Here is a 21,750-nt window from a genome sequence, read left to right on the forward strand (position 1 = left end):
CAATAATAAGTTGATTGTTTTGGGAGTGTCTATTGTAAGGAGGATGTCTATCAGATATGAGTTGGACTAGATGACCATTGTAGTTCCTTCCAACTCCCAAATTTTGTCCTGGGTCTTCACCGATGAGATCCAACTGGAAGGAGGTGGAGACTGCCTCAAGAATGATGTTTGATTATCTACTGAGGAAAAGGAACTCAAATTGGAAAAGGCAGCCAGGGACCCAGGTAGAAGATTGCCTAGTTGAGGCCCATGTTCCCCCACGAGAATAACTGTGGGAACTGGTGGGAGGGAGCACAGCCCATCTGCCCACATTTCTCACTGAAAGTTTAGAGACAATTGATTTGCCACACCACTGAACAGAAGCAGTAGATAGAGCGAAAATCTGTCTTTTTTTTTTTAAAGGTCTCATGTTACTTGCTCCTCTGATTCAGCCTCCAAGGAGGAGATGGTTATTTTTTTCAAAGTACTGATCTATGGCATCCCATAAGTATCCAGGATGTTAGAGGGTTCATCATCTATTCAGTTCACCACTTGGGGTCATCAGGAACCTGGGAAAGCAACTCTGAGCGTTCTCCTTGGGATAGTTCTCCTTACATATGTACAAAGTGAGAATTGCCCTTTATGGGAACGTGTGCTGTGTGAAAGTGCTTCTGGAAATTCTCTATGGTGTTGAATGGACCATTATACATACATAAAGTAAATACAAGATAATTTGGTGGGGAGGTATTAGCAGCTGGAGGTTGGGGGTGGAAATCAGAAGTGGCTTCAAGTAGGAGGTGATATTTGCTGAGACTGGTTGTAAACTAGGGATCCAGAGCGTGGGAGGTAATGCGAGACATTCTAGGGATAGGGAATAAAAAGGCAGGGAGATTGGAAATGGAATGAAGAACAGCAAGAAGGTCTTTGTGCCGAGATAATAGAATGTAGGAGGGGAGAGTGATATGTAATAAGCCTGAAATATGTAAAGGGGTGTGGAATACTCTCATCTTGGCCTTGCTGCTTTATTCTTCTGCTATAGATAATCTGGAACCAGACTTTGAAGGGCTTTATATGCCAAGCCACAGAATGGGTATGTGATCCTAGAGCAGTAAGAAACCACTGGAGATTTCTAAGGAGGGGAACTTGTGTTTTAGAAATATCACTGGTGACAGGAAGACCATTTGGGTGGTAATAGTTCAGGAGAGAGGTGATGAGGGCCTGAACCAGGGGTGGTGTATTTGTAAGTGGAGAGGCAGGGCCTGACGCAATACTGCGGCAACTGATTGGCTTTGTGGGCTGAGGAAGAGTCACCCTGATGATCAAGGTACACAGGTCAGCAAAGGCTGTATCTCAAGGATTTCCAGAATCTCAAAGTGAATTCCTCCCCAACCTGGCTCTACTCTTCTCCCTCCTCTGTTGATCATTTCCTGCCCCCTGTAAACCATCTCTAGGTAAAATGGCACCCTCAGCATTTATATCAAAAAAATGTATTATTTGGTTTTTAGCCCCTGCAAAAAGTGGCACTGGGGTAGACAAATAGTACACAGGCTTTGGGGGAAGATAAATCACACTGACTGGGGGATGAAGAGGGACCAATTTTTATTGCTCTTCAATAGAGAAATTCCTGAGTGAGATGCCTATACTGTGACCCAAAACCTTGATACTTTCATTCACTGGGATCCCAAACACTGTAACTTTTCTGAGTCTTAAAACAAGCCTTAGTTCCATTAAGGCTTGAAAGTTTGGGATGTAGTGTGGAGTTGAGTAAGGGAGAAGAGATGGAGTGGTGGTGGTGGTGGAGCAAAGTCTATGGCTCCGATTACTAATCTGATCTTAAGGTTAAATAGTCTGTTGCCAAATGATGATGTAGTTCCAGGATGTAGCTATTACCTGGTTCCATGTACCAGACTAGGGAATGTGAGCAAGCAGGGGTGGGGTAGTAATGAGAGGCTGGGTGAGTGTGCCATGTTCTTTCACTAGGCTGTCAGGCTAATCTGGGAGAACAAGTACAAGGTGACACAACTCTTCTGTGGTACAACAAACCCCTGAAGGTGAGGGAGGAGACGCAGGGAGAGAATCTGCCAAATTGCTCTCTTGGAAGAACTCTAGATTTTAGATGATATTCCCTGAGAAAAATCTGAAAGGCCAAGAAGTGAAGTGTGGCCTCATTAACCCAGAGTCTAAAAACCAAATAGCACATTCTTTTGCTGGATCCTGAGGATGGGTCTGGTCACTGGCCCTAACAAGGGCCAAACAGGGATAAAGATTTGATATTGGGGACCTCTGGTGACCAAGGAAATGGGTGGGTAGGTGGTTGTATGATGACCGAAAGAATGAAGCTGGCACCCTCCTGCTTCTTTAGTCTGGATCTAGTAGGACCAGAAGAATAACAAATGAATCTTTAAATTAATGGAATTAATTAATTAATAAGTTACTGTTATTAGAGTAAATATCATCAGGAAAACAATAATGGTTCACATCTAACTTCTTTGTATGTGCCATTGCTATTGCTAGATGTCTTTGTTGATTTCCTTTTGTCTTCTAGATATTTGAATCTTCACTGAAAGACCATTTTTTTGAAGTTCTGATTTACATCATTCATATCCATCCAGAATAAGAAGAAATTTCACGTTCTTAAGAACTTTGGCATTCACAGATTCCTTGTCTTCATTTATTTCCTTCTGAAGCAATTGGAGTTATGTGACTTGCCCAAGGTTACATAGCTAGTATGTGTCAAGTATCTGAGGCTAGATTTGAACTCAGGTCCCTCTGACTCCAGGGCTGGTGCTGTATCCACTGTGCCATCTAGCTGCTCTGATTCCTTCTTGTTGCAAAAAAAAAAATCAAATTATCTGAATAGTAAGGCAAATAGGTAGCCAGCTAATTTTGGAATATTTTATGTACAAATAATTTTCTTTATCATGTTGGTGATTTTTTTTCCCCCTGAAGAATAAATTTAAGTCCTGTAAAAAGATACTTGACTCCTTGGTTGATAACGCAACTAAGCCAAAGCTGATTTTCCTTTAGTCCTAGAGGTGATATGAAACCACTTGAGTTTATTAAGTAGGGGAGCAATGTAGTCAGATGTACAATTTAGGAAGATCCCTTTGACAGCTGGATGGACAATGGACTGGAGTGAGGAGAGTCTTGAAGCAGGCTGTTTCAATAGTCCAAGTGTGAAGTGATACAGACTATACTATCTGTCAGAGGAAAGAAAAAGGAGGATGATTTTAGGATGACATCTAGGGTTTGAGCCTCAGTATTTAAAAGAATGATGATGCCCTGGACAGTAATAGGGAAGTAAGTGAGGAAATGGAGAGGGGGAAAGAGAGTGAGTTCAGTGGTGGACATGTGGAGTTTAATATGTCTATGGAAGATCCTGTTTGAGAAGTCCAATGGTAAGTTGGAGATGTCATTCAGGAGATCAGCTATGAGATTAGGGCTGCACAATTAGATTTGAGAATTATCAGCATAGAAATTATAACTGAATCCATGGAAGCTGACGAGATCAGATGATGAGAAGAGATTTTACTTTCTCTAGATGACTGCAAACATTACTAAGACACATGAAATGTGCTTGTGTGCCAACAAAAGTAGTAGTTTTTCTCTGAATGTTTGGTAAATGCGAGCACTATTAAACCTTTGGAACTTGTCTGAAATGACTTTCTGTCTCTGGAAGGAGAGAAAGACAGTAAGAACAGAAGGCATATTTTGGTGGTGAATGATCATATCACAAGGTATGCACAGTAACCCACCAGGAGCCAGAAAGCTTCCAGAGATGCTACAGTGTTGCAGAAGTATTGTTTATAGAGTCATTGACAACCTTCATTCAGATGAAGGCAGAAACTTAGAAATGTGAGGGGTGAAATCTGAACTAACTGAGGAAATAATGGTTCTGAGTTCTGAGCATATTAATTTATTAAGCAATGCATGCCAACTGCATTACAAATTGGGACCAGGCCTCCTCAGCTTGGCACTGGAACCTGAATAAAGAAGGAGAAAGATTTTTATGCATTAAAAGAAAATAATGAACAGGATACAAGATTAGGAAATCTGATTTCTAATTGGAAGAAAGATCAGGGGCTTTCTAAGTTGGGAGGGGAAGAGCAAACAGGCACAATTCCCTTCAATCAGATAAAAGAGGTGTCTCATAACCCTCCCACAAGAACCCCTATTTAATCAAAGGAACAAGGCCACAGTAACTGACTAGCTCAGGAGGAGTTTTCAGATAAGTCACATGGGTTGTTTGTGGTGTATAATTAGGAGAAAACTCTTCACATCTGTCTTCAAATCTGACTTAGTTTCTGGTCAGCATAATGTAGGTCTTTAGTTAAGGTTCTTTAAGGAAGAGGTAGGGGTGGTCCAGCTTCCCAGGCACACGAGTCTAAGTTCAAGCAATGCAATAAAGTCTCCTCACAATTTGTATAATTGAACAAAGATTTCTTAAAGACAAAAATTGGATTAATTAGTTAATTACTATTAATTAATAATTAATAAGGAATAGAAAGGAAACTGAGCTAGATCCAGAATTGAGTCACAAGATGAAGTGAATGTGGTTCACTCAATTTCAGCAATTCCCATATGTTCCATTGTCCACCACAAAATCTCCTATGTGAACTATTTGTTTTTATTTTTGTCAAAGGGTATGACATGGGAGAAAAGACAGAGAGAAAAGATGAGATGAGCTGATGAGAGAAGAGGAGATGAGACTAGCTATGCTTTGCTTTTGTTTCAGTATTTGACTCAGAATTAAAACTAGAATGGCAAAAGTGATGAGTACTCTAAGTATATTGGAGGCGAACTTCCCAAAAGTTTTGTACTGTGTCTATAGGACTCTGTACACTTCAGTTGTTTTTAAATAGTCATTTCAAATGTTTTATAATGTGTTGTTATAGGGAGTTACTGGCTTCTGTGAATATTGCACTGCTCTACAAAATAGAAGTCATTACAAAAATCCAGACTGGAGGTGAGAGGTAGTAGTATTGCTTACATGTAAATTAACATGATCCTGTTTAAAATTTATTCTATTTTTAATTTTTGGAATAAAAGAAGCATTTGTATAACATAGTATAATAATAATAATAAAAGATGAAGCTGCAAATTTGTTATGCACAAACTTGCTATTCCTTTTAAATATATAATGAAATTATCATGTAAACTTCTCTTTTTCTTCCCTCCTTCCAAGATGGTTACTATTAGACACAGATATATGTATATATATGTGTGTGTGTATACATATATATGTGAAATTATTCTATACATACTTCTATTTAATCACTTCTTTCTTTGGATGCAAATAGCATCTTTCTTCATATGTCCTTTAATGTTAATTTACATATTTATAATACTCAAAATGATTTATTTGCTCAAAGTCATTCTCAAAACAATATTGCTGGGGCAGCTAGGTGACGCAGTGGAAAGAGCACAGGCCCTGGAGTCAGGAAGACTCAAACAAAAAAATAAAACAATATTGTTGTTGCTGTATACAAGGTTCTCTTGGTTCTGCTCTTCATTATTTCCTGCAAGTCTTTTCATGTTTTTCTAGGTCAATTGAGCCCATTATTTCTTATAGCACAGTAATATTTCATCACAATCATATACCACAGCTTGTTCAGCCATTCCTCAGTTGATGGGCATCCCTGCAATGTCCTATTCTTTGCCGCCACAAAGAGCTGCTATAAACATTTTAGACATTATAGGTTCTTTTCCTTTTTCCCTAATCATCTTTGGAAGTAGATCTAGCAGTGGTATTGCTGGGTCAAAGGGTATAGACAATTTAATAACTCTTTGGGATATAATAATAACATGATGATAGATAAAAACATGATAATATAATCTTTTAAAAAACTATTTGCATTTTCCACTTTAATATAATATTTATTTATGATTGTCAGAATCACAATGGCCCCTTCTTTTGTTTTTGGCTAGGCAATGGGGTTAAGTGACTTGCCCAGGGTCACACAGCTAGTAAGTGTCAAGTGTCAAAGGTTACATTTGAACTCAGGTCCTCCTGACTCCAGGGCCAGTGCTCTATCCACTTGGCCACCTAGCTACCTCACCCTTTCTTTTCCCTTTCTGGTCTCCAATATAGATACGAATGAAAGCTTGTTACAGTCTTCTCAGGTATTCAATGAAATAGGTTTCAGTCCTTGGGGGATGGGAGGTGCTTTGCCTGTACACTGTCTTAAGATCAGTAAATATAAAAGTGTACATGTTAAAGGGGGAAAAATAGTGAGACACAATTCGCATTGAGCAAAGATATTTGCTAAGATGGCACAGTAAGAACAATAGCCACAAAACATCACCCCCGTTAACTTTTATTACATGTAGTATCCATGACAATGTTAGGAACATACTTAAAATATAATAGTAGGGAACATATAGCTCAAGACAGTTCACAATTCTGAAACTGCAGGACCTCAAATTCCTTTCTTTCATTTAAAGCCTATTCAAACAGCTCTACTCTTAGTTGCCAAGGTTAGCTCTCTCTTGAGGCCAAAGCCAGTTCTCTTTCTGCTTTCAGAAGTCATTCTTGTTGAAGCTGCTTCTAAACTCAGGTGATTGTCTATTTGGAGAGTTTGTTTCTGCTCCTTCAACTGTGTCTCCAGCTCTCTCATAATAATTCTCTGTGTGTTGGATAGGGAATCTCCTCCTGGGTTATATGCCATGAATGATGCTTTCTCAGGGACCTGGTTCTTGCTCCACTGCTGGATCCAGATCAACTCTTCAAAAACCATCTACTTAATTTTTGAGGGATTGCGATCTGTTTCAGTGAAGGGAGGCCCAGTGCTGAGAAAATTGTGGCTCATTAAAGCATAGTCATGTTTGTGTCTCTATGTGAGTATATCTGTTATTATCCATGTTCTTATATGTCTGTGCCTTCTACCATCTATGAATAGAAGGATGTCCTTCACCCAGTACAGGCTCCTATTTGAGTTTGAAGGAAGGAAGGATCTGGGCTGTGGTACGGGGTTCATTTCTATGCGAGGGTCTGTGTGGAGACACCTCTTTATAGCAGTAAACCCTAAAGAGTTCAGTTCATCTGAGTTACTTATATAGAATTATCATGAGAGACCAAAAAACCTCCTCCCTCCTCTTTCATTCTCACCTTATCTTTAATTACCATCATCCTTCCCATTCTTCTAATGCTCCTGCTACCTTTCTCTCACTGGACTTAATGATCTGTGCTCAAGTCAATACAGTATTTTAGGTACCCAGCATATACAGTGTAGATGCAGGTAGATGCCCCAGCTACAAAACTGTCTTTTATAACAGACAATAAGCTCAATAAACTAAAAGAGACGGGGGATAGGATGGTCAATAATTTCAAGAGGTTTAGATAGAACAGAGAAAATGGCAACTGACAAAGGGTCACAGAATTAACAATTTGTTATTCTGTGCAGAGAGCACTTTTCAGAGAGTTGTTGCATCAGAAGCCTGATTGTAAAGGCTTGAGAAGTGAGTGGGTGGCAAGGAAATGAAGGCAGTGAGATAAGACAGTCCTTTTCTGAGGCTTAGCAATCAAAAGGACAGCTGGAAACAAATATATACCATAACAACTTGAAGTTATAGTAAGGTCCAGTGAAGGTGTTCTGGTGTGTTTGCTTTTTTAAATGGTGAAAGGGAACATGGACGTGCCAATTGGGAGCAAGAAAGGAGATAGAAGAGCTGGAGAAAATGAAATAAAGAGAAGGAGGTGACAAGCCAAGCAAGAGTCCGTCTGTACTTTACCACTGTCAATAAACATGTAGAATATTTTCTTTACTTCTGTGGGAAACAGTTTTTGGAAGGGCATTCAATATTCCCTCATAAAGGCATGCTACCAGGAAGAGGAAAGGGCTAGAAAACAGATTAAAAGAGGGAAAGCTGAAGAATCCTGGAATATTTAGCCTGAAGGAAACTTAACAGGGACATAACCATCCTCAAATATTTAAACAATTAATTTGTGAGAAAGATGTTAGACTTGTTTTTCTTGACCCTAGAGGGTAGACTGGTGTAGCTAGGTGACGCAATGGGGGCCTGGATTCAGGGAGACCCGAGTTGGGGTTCAGAAAATTACTAGTTAGTTGTGTGATTCTGGGCAAGTCATTTACCCTGTTTACCTCAGTTTCCTCATCTGTAACATGCATCTATAAAATGAACTGGAGGGGCAGCTAGGTGGCACAATGAATAGAGCACTGGCCCTGAAGTCAGGAGGACCTGAGTTCAAATCTGGCATCAGACCAAACACTTGACACTTACTAACTGTGTGACCCTGGGCAAGTCACTTAACCCCAATTGCCTTAAAAAAGTGAATTGGAGAAGAAAATGGTAAATCACTCCTCAATCTTTCCTGAGAAATCCCCTAATACAGTTACGAAGAGTCCAACACAACTGAAAAGACTGAACAAATCCAAAAACAGGGAGACCTTGAATCAAGAGGTGGAAATTGAAAGAATACATTTCATATCAACATAATGAAAAACTTCTGAAAATTTGAACCATGTAAGGGTGGAATAAGCTGTCTCAGCAAGTAGTGAGTAATATTTCTGAAGATCTTCTAACTAGCACTTAAGTAGCCTTTTAAGCTTTGCAAAGTGTTATATAAACATTATCCCATTTCTTCCTCACAACAACCCTGTCAGGTAGGTGCTCTTTTTATTCCCATTCTACAGATCTGCAGATCTCATATCTTCTTGAATCCAGGTCAAGCAATACCCACCATCCACCAAGCTGCCAAGGTGACACTAGAATACAGATTGCTCTATATGATTGCTGAGGCCATTCTAACTCATGATTCTATGATTCTAGATCAGACATTCTTAACATGTGGATTTCAGGAGATCTGTGATTTTGGATGGGAACAAAAAATGATCTTTGTTTTCATTAACCTCTAACTAACATTTAAGTATTTCCTTCAATTAGGAATTTGTTGAATTATTCTGAGCAAGGGCTCCATAGGCTTTACCAGACTGCCAAAGCAGTTTGTGATACAAAAAAAAAAAGTTAAAAACCGTTGTTCTACACTGAGGGACAGACACAGGTGGGCAGCAGGCACTGAGCCCAGTCAGAAAAAGAATTTATTCTAGAGGATATTGTGCTATCTTTCCCTCTTCTAAGAGTATCCAACACTCTTAGTTGGATAACACTTTGTTATACAACACTCTCAATTGTATAACAGTTATACAACATGCTTAGTTGTATAAGACTTAGTTATACAACACTGGAAAAAGGAAAGAACTGGTCTAGAGTTCACTTGCTGCAGACAGTCTATCATGTAGTGTCCTCTCCCTTTTTTCCCCTCCTCTTCCCAGGGAGGAGCCAAGCCCCAACATAACTGCCATCTGGGCGATTTTCTCTGAAGAGTCTTATAGGAAATAGCTTCATTGCCAGAGTTAAGACCATGGCAAGTGGGAACCAAAAACAAAGATGCAGTATGGTAAGTGTGACAACATTAGGACTCATCTGCTTAGTCCTACTCCCCACCACAGGTAAGTCTGTCCATCTGTCCCTCCAACAGGTAAGATCACTCACTCTCAACCTCAACTAGACCCCACTGCTACACAGTGTAGTTTAGGAGAAAAGGTGCTGAATTTGGATTTAGAAGATCTGAGTGTTGATTCCACCAATAAATAGCTATGAAGCTTTGAGCACCATTTTATCTCTCTGACTCTCAGTTTCCTCATTTCTGAAAGGACCGTAGGTAAGTAGAACAGTGGAATGGATAGGGAGCCAGCCTTGGTTCCAGAAAGACCAATGCCCAAGTCCTATAACACATGAATGAATTTTGCGACCATGGGTTAGCATTCAATGGCCCTCAGGCAATTTTCTCAAACTCTAAATTGACTTGTTAATCTATCTGAGTTGGTGGAAGCATGCTAGGAGTTCCATTCCCTGAAAAAAACTTATGTCCTGGTCCCTGAAATCCATGTTTTGCTGACCTCATAAGGCTGTTGTGAAAATCGAATGACATTGGATAACAAGGACTTTGTAAAATTGCCAAATGTGAGCAAGACTATTTTTGCAGCTTTTTTCCTTGAGATGCAAAGTTAATTCCCAACAATGACTACTTTGAGGTAGGAAGTACAGAGGGAGGGAACATAACACAACAGTATTCAGGTCCAGATATGTGGCCAGTCCAGTCCCAGGGGGCAAAACAGTCAAAGGGTGTGGTGAGTGGCATCCAGCCTCATGCTTCTCAGCAGTCTGGACAGATGGCCAAAGACAAGGAAAGCACTATAACAAAGAGGACAGTTACATTCTCCTCTGTCAGATGTTTCACAATCTGATGTCTAACCGATCCCTCCTCTTGTCTGTGACCTCTGTCCTGTGCTTCTCCCATGGCTGAGAATGAAGACCTTATCATCTCTGTTCTAGATTCCAAGCCTCTCTGCCCAAGTCTATTGAATGTTATGAAACTGTTTTTAACTGGGAGTAAAGAAAACTACATTAATTCAGTGAAGAGTTACATCCCACTTTATGGTATAATAAAAGCTTCAACAAAACTCAAAGACTGTGTGGATTCCACCATGACACCTGAAGAGCAAAATGTGACTTATGGTTTTGTGATAAGCTACTTCTCCCCACAGGTTCCTCCTCACACCTTTCCTGACCTGTGCCTACTCTCTACCTGAATCTTCCTTCCCCTCCTACACCCTGCTTCTTCTTCTTCCTCCTCAACCCCTTACCCAACTTTTTCCCAGCACTGACATCTGACCTCTCTGGGCACCTCCACAAGAATGGTTCAGAGTTCCTGCCCTCTCCTCCCCTCCATATTCTGCCCCACAGCCTACTCATTGGGCACTCACTCCCTTAACTCCATTTACACAGAGAAGTCCAGGGCCATTCCCACTCCCCCCTCCAAAAACACAGCATTTATGATCAAACAGCAATTCTTTTTTTTTTTTTACCAACAAAGTCCCCTCTGTCAACGAGCAACAATTAAGCACCTACTATGTGCCAGGATTTTGCTAAGTGCTGGAATAGAAAGGCTAAAGGTAGTTCCTGCTCTTGAGAAGCTTACACTCTAATGGAAGAGATAACAAATAAGCACATATAAAAAAACAAGGTATAAACAAGACAAAAAAGAAATAGTTAACAGAAAGAAGGTGTTGGAATTAAGGATGGGCAAGATTTACTGTAGTGTGATTTTAGCTGGAACTTGAAGGAAGTTGGGGAAGCCAGTAGATGGAGAAGAGGGGGGAGAGGTTAAGAAGGATGAGGATAGAGAAAAGACTCTCAGGAAAGGGGCCCAGGTCCTGGATGAGATATAATCAAGGGTCTACTGGAGGCCCAGGGTCAGACATCCTGGGCAAGCCTCAACTTCAGTATTGTTTATGTAGATGTTGCACTGAATGGGCCTGCCATTAGGAAGACCTGAGTTCAAACCCAGCCTCTTCCTGACTATGGGACTATGAGCCAGTCACTGAACTTCTGTTTGCCTCAGTTTCCTCATCTGTAAAATAAGCATAATAAGAGCAACTACCTCCCAAAGTTCTTTTGAGGATAAAATGAGATAATATTTGTGAAGCGTTTTGCAAACTTTAATGTACTATGTAAATCTCTGAACTTCTGTTTGCCTTAGTTTCTTTATTCATAAAATGAGGATAACTGCACCTACCTCTCAAAGTTGTTTTGAAAATAAAATGAAATATTTGTGAAGTGTTTTTTAAACATTCCCAAACAAGCATTATATAAATGCTAGATATAGATGTAATGATATATACTCCCCTTCCTGCAGGAGTACCTCTCCCAAGATGTATGCCAGAGAACTTTATGAACCAAGCTAATGGACCACCATGCAAGACACCTATGCTCTTCACACCATGCTTGTTGACCACTATCCAGACTTGCTGAACTTCTTTCACTGATCTCGGTTACTGACCAGCCCATCATGATTCCACTACTTTGCCCTGTAGAGACCCCTCAGCCTCCACCCCAATCATGTCATCCCCAGGGATCAGGGGCTTATGATACAATAAATTCCATGCAATTCAGTACTCAGTGTCTGTGTTTTCTTCCAAATTTTTTGGGTGAACAGTAACGGAAAATTATTTCTGAGGGATGAGGAGCCCCTAACCCCCTCAGAGAGGCTCTGTCATTGCCCTTGGAACTCTTTCATACACCCACCTCCAAGGAGTCTGACCCCCTAGTATGTATGGCCCTCTTTGGGGGAGTCCAGAGGCAAAAGTCCAAAAGTGAAAGTCTATGACGCAGTCAAGTTTGAGTTGACAGTCAAAGAGACAAAGTTTCCACCCAGAGGGCCCATGTTCAGAAGCTGATCTATGGGTAGAAAGATTGCTCCCCTCCCAGCACCCATTCTTCTCTTCCACAAGGGAGAACCACTACGTGTCTCAAATTCATATATTTGGTTCTAGGATTATATATTAAGAATCTACTTTGTGTAAGACCCTAAACCAAGCCCTGAAGTCATACCACCAAAAAACATAAAACCCCCCAAAAAACAACCAAACCCCACACAAAAAACCAACCCTCATATTATCCTTTAAAGTCTTGTTATCTAACTATAGATTTCCTAGCCTTAATCACTGAATGGGTGTTGACTCAGTCAAACCTGGGAAAGACTAGCTTAACAAAGCCAAGGTCCCCCACTGTATCCTGGACCATCTCCAATTGTCCTGATCTACATCTTGCCACTAGACCTCCAGAGGAGAGAGTGAGGCTGCTGACTTTGTACAGCGCTTCCTCCCTTTGACCCAATTCACTTGCATGTCATGGTATCATCTTCCTGATATCGTGGTCCTCTTCACTAATAAGGGACAACCTGTGAGTAGTAGTAGCACCCTAAAGGGGATTGAAGTGGCTAGTTCCAATTGGTTAACACAGCTCCCTTCCTCCTTCCCTTCCTTCCTTGTCTCCTTCTCTCCCTATGTTCACACAGGAAATTGTAGCCTTTACCTGCAGGTGCTCTGCTCAAAGAAATATAAATTTTGATCACTGAAATCACATAAGATATTTAGGGGTTTACCAGCTAGATTTCTTTCTTAAGGACCTAGCCTTAAATCCAAATCACTCTGGCTCTCATTGATTAGCCAACAACAGGTCCCAGCCAAAATGTCACTTGGTCGTCATTTGGGCCCTGATGGTTTAATATGAGTTTAAATAGCAATTGTGTTTTGGCCAGAAGCCCTGAGGGTTTTCCCTTCCCAGATAGATTTTTTTTTGAGTTGATAAAAGAAGCCACTCTTTGTTTAGTTTCTTACCTAGCCTTAATCACTGAATGGGCATTGCCTCAGTCAAGCCGGCGCCTGGGAAAGACCTTAACTTAGGTTAAATGAGGTCTTCTACCATCTGGGGCCATCTCCAGTTGTGCTGCTTTATGTCTTGCCACTGGACCCAGATGGCTTCAGAGTAGTGAAGTTGGTGACTTTGCACAGCCCTCTCTCTCTTAAATCCAAATTCATTTGCAAGTCATGCAAGTCACCTTCCCGATGTCATGGTCCTCTTGGAGAACAAAGGGCAAACAACAACAACAACCACAACCCTTTATATCGCAGTGATTCTGGACTCCTGAAGATCACCATCCAAATTCTACACCCCCTCCATCATCTCATTCCTCACTCCCATTCCCCTGAACACTCGCACCACAAAGTTTTCTCATAACTCTACCCAGCCCTTCTACCGTGCTCTCTGGAATGCCTGGTCCCAAGGTAACAAACTTCCTTCATCTTCAATCTATTCCTCTCTCACTCCTCCCATCCACTTGTTCTTGCTGAAATGTGGCTTTTCCTTGATGATACAATCTCCCTGGCCACCCTGTCCAGTACTGGTTGCATCTTCCCTTGTTCTCCTCAGCTCACTGCTTGACATAGGGGAGTTTCACCTCTCCCTCTGTTTTCCCTTCCATGACTCTATTCTTCATCTGCACCTTGACTTCCAATCCATTGACCCCTCAATCCTTTCCTACGCTATCTCCCCTATACTAGTCAGTCTTTCCTCTTCTCCCTGTCTTGACCTCTTGGTGAACCAATTCAACTCTTACACTGTCCTCCTCTCTTGAATCCCTTGGCCCCTCATCATGTCACCAATTATGCCCAGCCAAGCCTCAGCTTTGGATCACTCCCACCATTCATGCCCTTCATGCCTACACATGTACTTCTGGACAAAGGTGGAGAAAATCATGTTACATAACCTAGACTGGTAGCTCACTGCTATTAGGCAATCCTATTATATTTTCCTTTTCAATGTATTATTCCCCCTCTAAAGTGGCTCATCACAAACCCTGATTACTGCAATATCCTACTGTTTGATTTGCTTACCTCAAGGCACTTCCAAACCATTCTCCATTTAGCCACTAAAGTGATTTTCCTTAATTGCCTTACCCGATAAACTCCAGAGGCTTTCTGTTGCCTTCAGAAGCAAATACAAAATGCTCTTTTTGTCATTTAAAGCATTTCAGAACTTAGCTCCCTCCCACCTTTCTAGTTTTCTTATACCTTACTCCTTACCATATAGTTTTTCACCCAATGATACTGGCCTCCTGCTTATTTCATGAATGAGACTCTCCACTTCTTGACTCTGTGCATTTTCTTTGGCTGCAGTTGGCTATTATATAACTTCTGCCTGGAACTGACATGAAGCTAGGGAAGCATTGTTCCCTTACTTTAGTTATGTATATATTCTTTCATGGCAAATTTCTATAATCGTAAGTGTTGTAAACATAATATCAAATCTATTAAATAGTAGATTGGTGTGGGAACATCTGATGTTATTAGAGGAAGATGAAAGTATGAGATAGAGTTATTTGGCCTAGAATTTTAGAATTAAGCATTCAGTCTTGACTTCTATATTAGTATATTTCTCTATAAATCAGGGTCCTTTAATTTCTCATAATCTCATGGGGATAATTAGGCCAGGAGCTTGTGGAACTGATGGGATTGTGATCTGGACCCCAGAAAGGAAAAATCCTGGACTTTACCACATGACTATAATCCTATCAACTGGCCTTTCATTGTGGCTATGCCCAATCTCCCAATTCTTTGTCATTCTTAACCTAGCCTAGCCCTTCATTGTTTTACCTCCCTATGGCATGCAGCCCCCTATCCCCTTGCCCACCAGCCACTTCCCACCCTTAATCCTAGCTAGGCTTCATTCTCCCTTGGCCACAGTGATCCAGGTCCCTGCCTTTCTATTACCTCAAAGTCCCCTCAGCCTACTTGGCCACTCCTACATCCCTCCCAGTCTTTCTGTATATAGCATCCATCTTGTCTCCATTAAGGTGCTCAGATTCTTATAATCTAGCCAATAGCTAGTCACTTTACTCCATTTGCCTCAATTTCCTCATCTATAAAATGGGCTAAAGCAGTGAATGGCAAACCACTCTGGTATCTTCAACAAGGAAAAACCCAATATAAGGTCATGAAGAGTCTGGTATGACTAAAACAACTTAACATCAACAACAGCCTAGAGGTTCTGTGTCTTACAGAGTCACAGACCAGATAGCAACTTTACTGACCAAATGGAATTGAGAGCCTTGATGAAGGTCATCTCCTGATTTCCTTACCTGCTTCTCCCTCAGGACCTAGCTCTCTTGATTCCTGGTACTGTGATGGACACTTTGACTTTTTTGGCACCATGGTCCCCACAGCTCTCTGTCTTAAGACTTTTTTTTGGCAATGTGAGTCTACCACTAATCCTTCCTACAAATACAATTGATTTGGATGGTACTGATTCCCAAGTGCCAGGATGTTTAAAGGTCAGAAGGTCTAAAGGAAAGGCCCTGCAAAGACTGTTAAGCTTATAGTAGCTCTACCCCCAAAACTTCCTCAGGCCTCAGGGAAAAGAATCATCCTGTCCTTCTGTTTCTGACATCAAAGGATTATAAATTTAGAGCTAGAAGAGCTCTTATAGGTCACCTAGTACAACCCCGCTAATTAAACTGCTATGGAAATTGAGATCTGGAAGATGCATTGATTTGTTCATGGTCCCATTGCCAGCAAGTGCAAGGTGGGATTTAAATGCAAGTCTTCTTTTCACTCAAAGAAAGAAAGCTTGTACTTGTCCCACTTGTATTTCTTTCTCAGTATTCTAGCATGGAAAGTATCTTACACAACTTTCTATATCAAAAGTCATAGTCCTAGCTAGATACTCCAATGATTCCTTTCTTTTTTTTGTTAACAAATTTGTATTGATGCCTTTTTATCTTTCTTACATTTCCTAATCTATCTCTTTTCCTTCTAGAGGGCCATTCTCTTATAGCAAATAAAAAATGGAAAAATAAAAAGAAAATTGAGCAAAACTAACCAACATATTGAAAAAAAGTCTATTATATGCAATATGTTCTATACCCACAGTCCCCAACCTCTACAAAGAAGCCGGGGAAAAGGTAGATTTCTTCTCATATCTCTTTTGGGTTAAGCTTGGTCATTATAATTTAAATCATTTGGTTTTGTTGTTGCTGTTCTTTCTACTTATATAGCTATAGTCACTATGAATATTATTTTACTGGTTCCTTTTCACTTTTTTCATCTATAATTTTCCCATGCTTACTATATTAATCATGTTCATCATTACATGTAGGATTTTAATATTCAATTATTTTCATGTGACAGCTGCATCAACTCTCAAAGAGTAGTTTTTGAGTGGCTCTGCCATTGGAGGAAGTCCCCATAATGACAAAAATCATGTGTTCTTGATGTATTTTAGGAGTAGAGTCATGTATATGCATTTGTGTGAGTATATCTGAAAGAATCTGTGTGCTTGTGTTTCTGTGTTTGTTGTTTTCTATGAATGTGTATGTCTTTCATTCAGAGCGGTTCCATGTTTGGGTTCTGAATTATGGAGGTGACTGGGATATGGTGTGGGGCCATTGCTCTGCCTGATTCAATATGGAGACCTCTTCTTCCAACATGGAGACCTCTTCTCCCATCAGTAAACCCCAAACTGAGTAAAGTCTTCCCAGTAGGAACTGACAAGCTCCCATATTCTCCAAAATATTTATTCCAACAACTTTTGTAATAGTAGGGAGGGTTCTGCTGTGGAGAAGGGTTGTAATCTCATAGATAATCTTTCTTCTCTGTTGTTTGCATATGGAAATGCTTTTTTGATGTTAAATAACAAGAAAGGAATTGTAATGGATTATATATAAGGTCTTGCCTTTGTGTTGAAAAAAACAAACAAACAAACCTTTACAACTAGAAGATTAGGAAAGCTTGGCTAGATGTTGCAACCAGCCCAATCGGCTATGAACTCGCTTTGGAAGCTCTTCTGAAAGATTCAAGACCAGCTTGATTTCCCCCTCTGAGCCGCGCAGTGATGAGGCAGGAGACAAGATGGCAGCAGCTCCGTTTATTTTTAGCAAAGCACTCATTTATATAGTAAAATAACAAGAACTCTGTCTCATGTTACAATGACATATAACCCATGCTGTGCTCAAGGACAGTGCATGCACAGTCCATGCACTTACCTACCACCAACCACAAAGACATTGTTAATGACTAATTAGTAACTAGGGAAGTTAGAGATGCATAGAATGGAGCACCAAGCCAGGCAATCTTTGCTCATGGACCAAAACCCGAGAAGGGCCTCAGACCTTCAGTGAGATATCATGAACCATCTGTGGCCCTCTATATCCTTACAGATCCCTAACAGCTAGATAGCAGTTTATCTAAAAAAGGTTTGGGGTTTTTCATGTGCATTAAGATGCATATGAGTCAGTGGTGTGAGCTCCAACTATCTCAGTGACTGAGAGGCAGACAGGCATTGGCTGTGAAGAGTAGACAGACATGGACATGGTTAAGATTAAGATGGCATGATAGCAAGGTGGGGAGAAGTGTGGGCAGTTGGGTAAAAGCAGGGAGAAATAGGGTCATCGGGAGACATGGTACTGGAGTTTTTGGACAGTGGTTGGGAACATGGTGAGTTGGGGGTTTGGGCCAGTTTGAGGGGACGAGGTCATCGGGATTTGAGAGACTTTTGAGGATAGAGCTGTTAAAGGAACAATGTGGAGGTAGTGACTTAGGAGGGAGTACTCACTACCCCTGCAACCTCCTGAATCTTTTTTTAAAAATTAATTTGTTAATTTTTAGTTTTTAACATTCACTTCCATAACATTTTGAGTTCCAAATTTTCTCCCCATCCTGCCCCTCCCCCACCACAAAGTGGTGTGAATTCTGAATATCCCTTCTCCTAATCTGCCCTCCCTTCTATCTCCCCCCACCCCTTATCCCCTTCCTCTTCTATTTTGCTGTAGGGCAGGATAGATTTCTATACTTCATTGCTTATATATCTTATTTCCCGGTTGCATGTGAAAACAATTTTTGACATTTGTTTTTAAAACTTTGGGTTCCACATTGTCTCCCTTCCTCCCTCCCCACCCACCCTCATTGAGAAGGCAAGCAACTCAATAGAGGTTATACATGTGTAGTCATGCAAAACATTTCCATAGTAGTCATGTTGTGGAAAACTAACTGTATTTCCCTTCATCCTATTCCCTACCCCACCTCCCTATTTGTTCTATTTTCTCTTTTGACCTTGTTCCTCCTCAGGAGTGCCTCCTTCTGATTACCCCCTGCCCCAATCTGCCCTCCCCTTTATCATCCCCTCTCTCTCTTATCCCCTTCCTCCCTATTTTCCTAGAGGGTAAGATAGATTTCCATATCCAATTGAGTGTGCATGGTATTCCCTCCTTAAGCCAAATCCAATGAGAATAAAATTCACTTGTTCCCTCTCAACTTCCCCCACTTCACCTCCACTGTAAAATCCTTTTCTTTTCTGCTTTATGTGAGATAATTTACCCCATTCTACCTCTCCCTTTCTCCTCCCAGTATAATCCTGTCTCACCTTTTAATTTTATTCTCCAGATTTCACCCCTTCATCTTCAGCTCACCCTGTGCCTCCTATCTATCTATTCATATATTTTTTTCCCCTCCAACTACCTCAATACTGACAAAAGTCTCATGAGTTAACAAATAATCATATTTATGCACAGGAATGTAAATAGTTCAATCTTAATAAGGTATATACAAAGCAAATAGAAAGTCTCTTTTTAAAGGTAAATAAGAACAAAATAACAACTTGACAGACCTTTCTTATACTGGATGTGGTAATTTAGCTGAACTTTGAAGTGAGATAAGGAGAGGTATAAGTGAGGAAGGAAAGCATCCCCAGCATGGGGAATAGTGTGTGCAAAGGAAAGACATGGGGGCAAGATACTGTGAAATATTGTGTACAGGGAAAAACAAAGAAATCTGTTTGACTGAACATAGAGTGCCTGGAGTGAAATGATGAGAAATCATGGTTTAAAGTCACATTGTGTGAGACTTTAAATGTCAGACAGAGTAGTTTATATTTTTATCCCAAAGTCAATTTGAAGCCACTGGAGCTTTCTTGGGTAGGGGAGCAAAATGGTAAAACCTGCACTTAGGGAATATCTCTTTGGTAGCTGTGAGGAGAAGGGATTGGAGAGAAGAGACTGGAGGCAGAGAGAGAAATGATGAGACTATTATAGCAATCTAGGAGAGAGGTGATAAGAGCCTGAACTAGGATGGTGGTCATGTGAGCAGGGAGAAGGGGAGAAGTACAGGAGATCTTGTAGAGGTAAAACTGACAAGCCTTGGCAACAATGGCCATATGGGATAAGATAGAGTGAAACTCAAGGATTCTGATGCCCTGGGAAAGAAATAGAGAGATTAACATTAGGAAGACAGTTAAAAATTAATATTAGAAACAAAAAGCATTCTCAAAATCCATGATTTTATCTACATGTATAGAGAAAGTCTTTGACAAAATTCAATACTTACTTATGTTAAAAACCTTAGTCAGATAAGAGACACTTAAAAATATGACAAAAAGTAAACCTAAAAGCTATCTGTATTTGCAATGGAAAAATCTGGAAACTTTCTCAATGAACACAGGAGTAAAGCTCCCCAGTGTTACTTGACATAATTCCAGAGATACTACTGATAGCAAAGAGAAAAGAAATTAAAGACATTAACATTGGCAGAGAACAAAAAGTAATCCTTTTTTTTTTGCTGCTGAAATGATGATTTATTTAGAAAACTTTAGAGAATGAGCAAAGAAATTAATTGAGACAATAGCTTCTGTAAAGTAGCAAAATAAATCCACAAAAAGCATCAGAATTTTTTATGGTTGTAGCAAAACACAGGAGGAAGTCACAGAAAGTGCTACTTAAAATAACTACAAGATATCTGGGAGTTAATCTACCAAGAAAATCTCTGTACTGATTTAAATATGATTAAAGAATAATTAATTATTCTTTATTTTAAAATTAAAATTTAATTTAGTTCAAATCTTAAGATTTAAAATTCTTTATTTTAAAATTTTATTTTTTCTGAATTTAGCAAGCATGAAATAAAATGGCCTTTTCACATACACACACATATTTATATTCTACTACATATATGTATGTATGTAATAGAACAAAAAAAAAGACAATTGTATGTGAAACTTCAGGGAGGACCAGCACCTCTGGTGTGAGGGCTGCTGGACCTTTGGAGGGCTGCTCATCTATCTTTGGTGTTCACCTTTCACCCAATTTTTTCCCTTTTTTTTTTTTTGGTGATGCAATTGAGGTTAAGTGACTTGCCCAGGGTCACATAGTTAGTGAGTGCTGTGTGTCTGAGGCTGGATTTGAACTCAGGTCCTCCTGACTCCAGAACCAGTGCTGTATCCACTGTGCCATCTAGCTGCCCCTACCCAATTGTCACCTGTGGCTCCAGGAAGCTGTAGCATGCTCAGCAGCCACACCCTAGTAAAAATGTCTTTACTGTCAGGCTAATCCAGACTAAAGGTAATGGGCAGGCCTCAAACCCATCAGTGAGTTTGGAGGATATCTTCCTCCAGCATGTGAAGACTTCTGGTGGAATGACCAGATGAGAAGAATTTGTTCCAAGGCCACTAAGGTGGCTGAAGCAGGTGCTGTGGAGTGCTTAGAGCTTGGTCAGACATTTAAGACACCAAGGTCAGCCACTGCATTCTGGGCGATTGCCAGTCGTCCTGACTTTTGTCTTGCCACTGGACTTCAGTGCCTCCAGAAGAAGAGTGAGGCTGATGACTTTGTGCCTCACTTAAATGTGATTCACATACAAGTCAAGACATTAACCATGATGTCATTAGTCCTCTTTGAAAATGAAGGATCCCCAGCAACAGCTTACTTTTATTTTTAAGTATATAATAAAGCTTTCAAAACTTTCTTATTTTTTGTGCTTTGTTTTCCTGGCCTTCAATTATGTTCTCTTCATTTTTAAAAAAGATGCTTCGATGATTCTCCCTTTTTTTTTAACTACTGTATTCCTATTACACTTTTGCTTTCTCCCACTAGCAAAAAAAAAAAAAAAGAAGTATCGAGTCCTTATAAGAAGGTTATAATATTAACTGCATTGGTTTTATTTGTGAAGGGTCTTTTAATTTTTATATAATCAAAATGATCTTTATCTATTGAACAACTTAGTGACACAGTGGCTAAACAATTGGGTTTGGAGTGAAGAAAACCTGACTTCATAAAATTTGAAAAAAAGAATGTTAAAATTGTTCTTACGTGTAATTGGGAAAAAAATAAAATATTCAATTACAAAAAAGAAAAAAAAACCTGAGTTCAAATCCTGTCTTAGATACTTATTGTCTGTGTGATCCTGGATAATTATTCAACATATTTCTGTCTCGGTTTCTTCATCTGTAAAATGAGCATAATAATAGCCCCCACCTCATAGTGTTGTTGTGATGAAAAATGAGATCATGTAGTGTTCTTCAGACTTTAAAATGTTACATAAATGTTATCTATTTTTATTATTGTCATTGACTTTCTTTTATCCC

The sequence above is a fragment of the Phascolarctos cinereus genome, unplaced genomic scaffold (genome assembly GCF_003287225.1).
Source record: "Phascolarctos cinereus isolate Bilbo 61053 unplaced genomic scaffold, phaCin_HiC Scaffold_2;HRSCAF=192, whole genome shotgun sequence".
NCBI classification, from domain to species: domain Eukaryota; kingdom Metazoa; phylum Chordata; class Mammalia; order Diprotodontia; family Phascolarctidae; genus Phascolarctos; species Phascolarctos cinereus.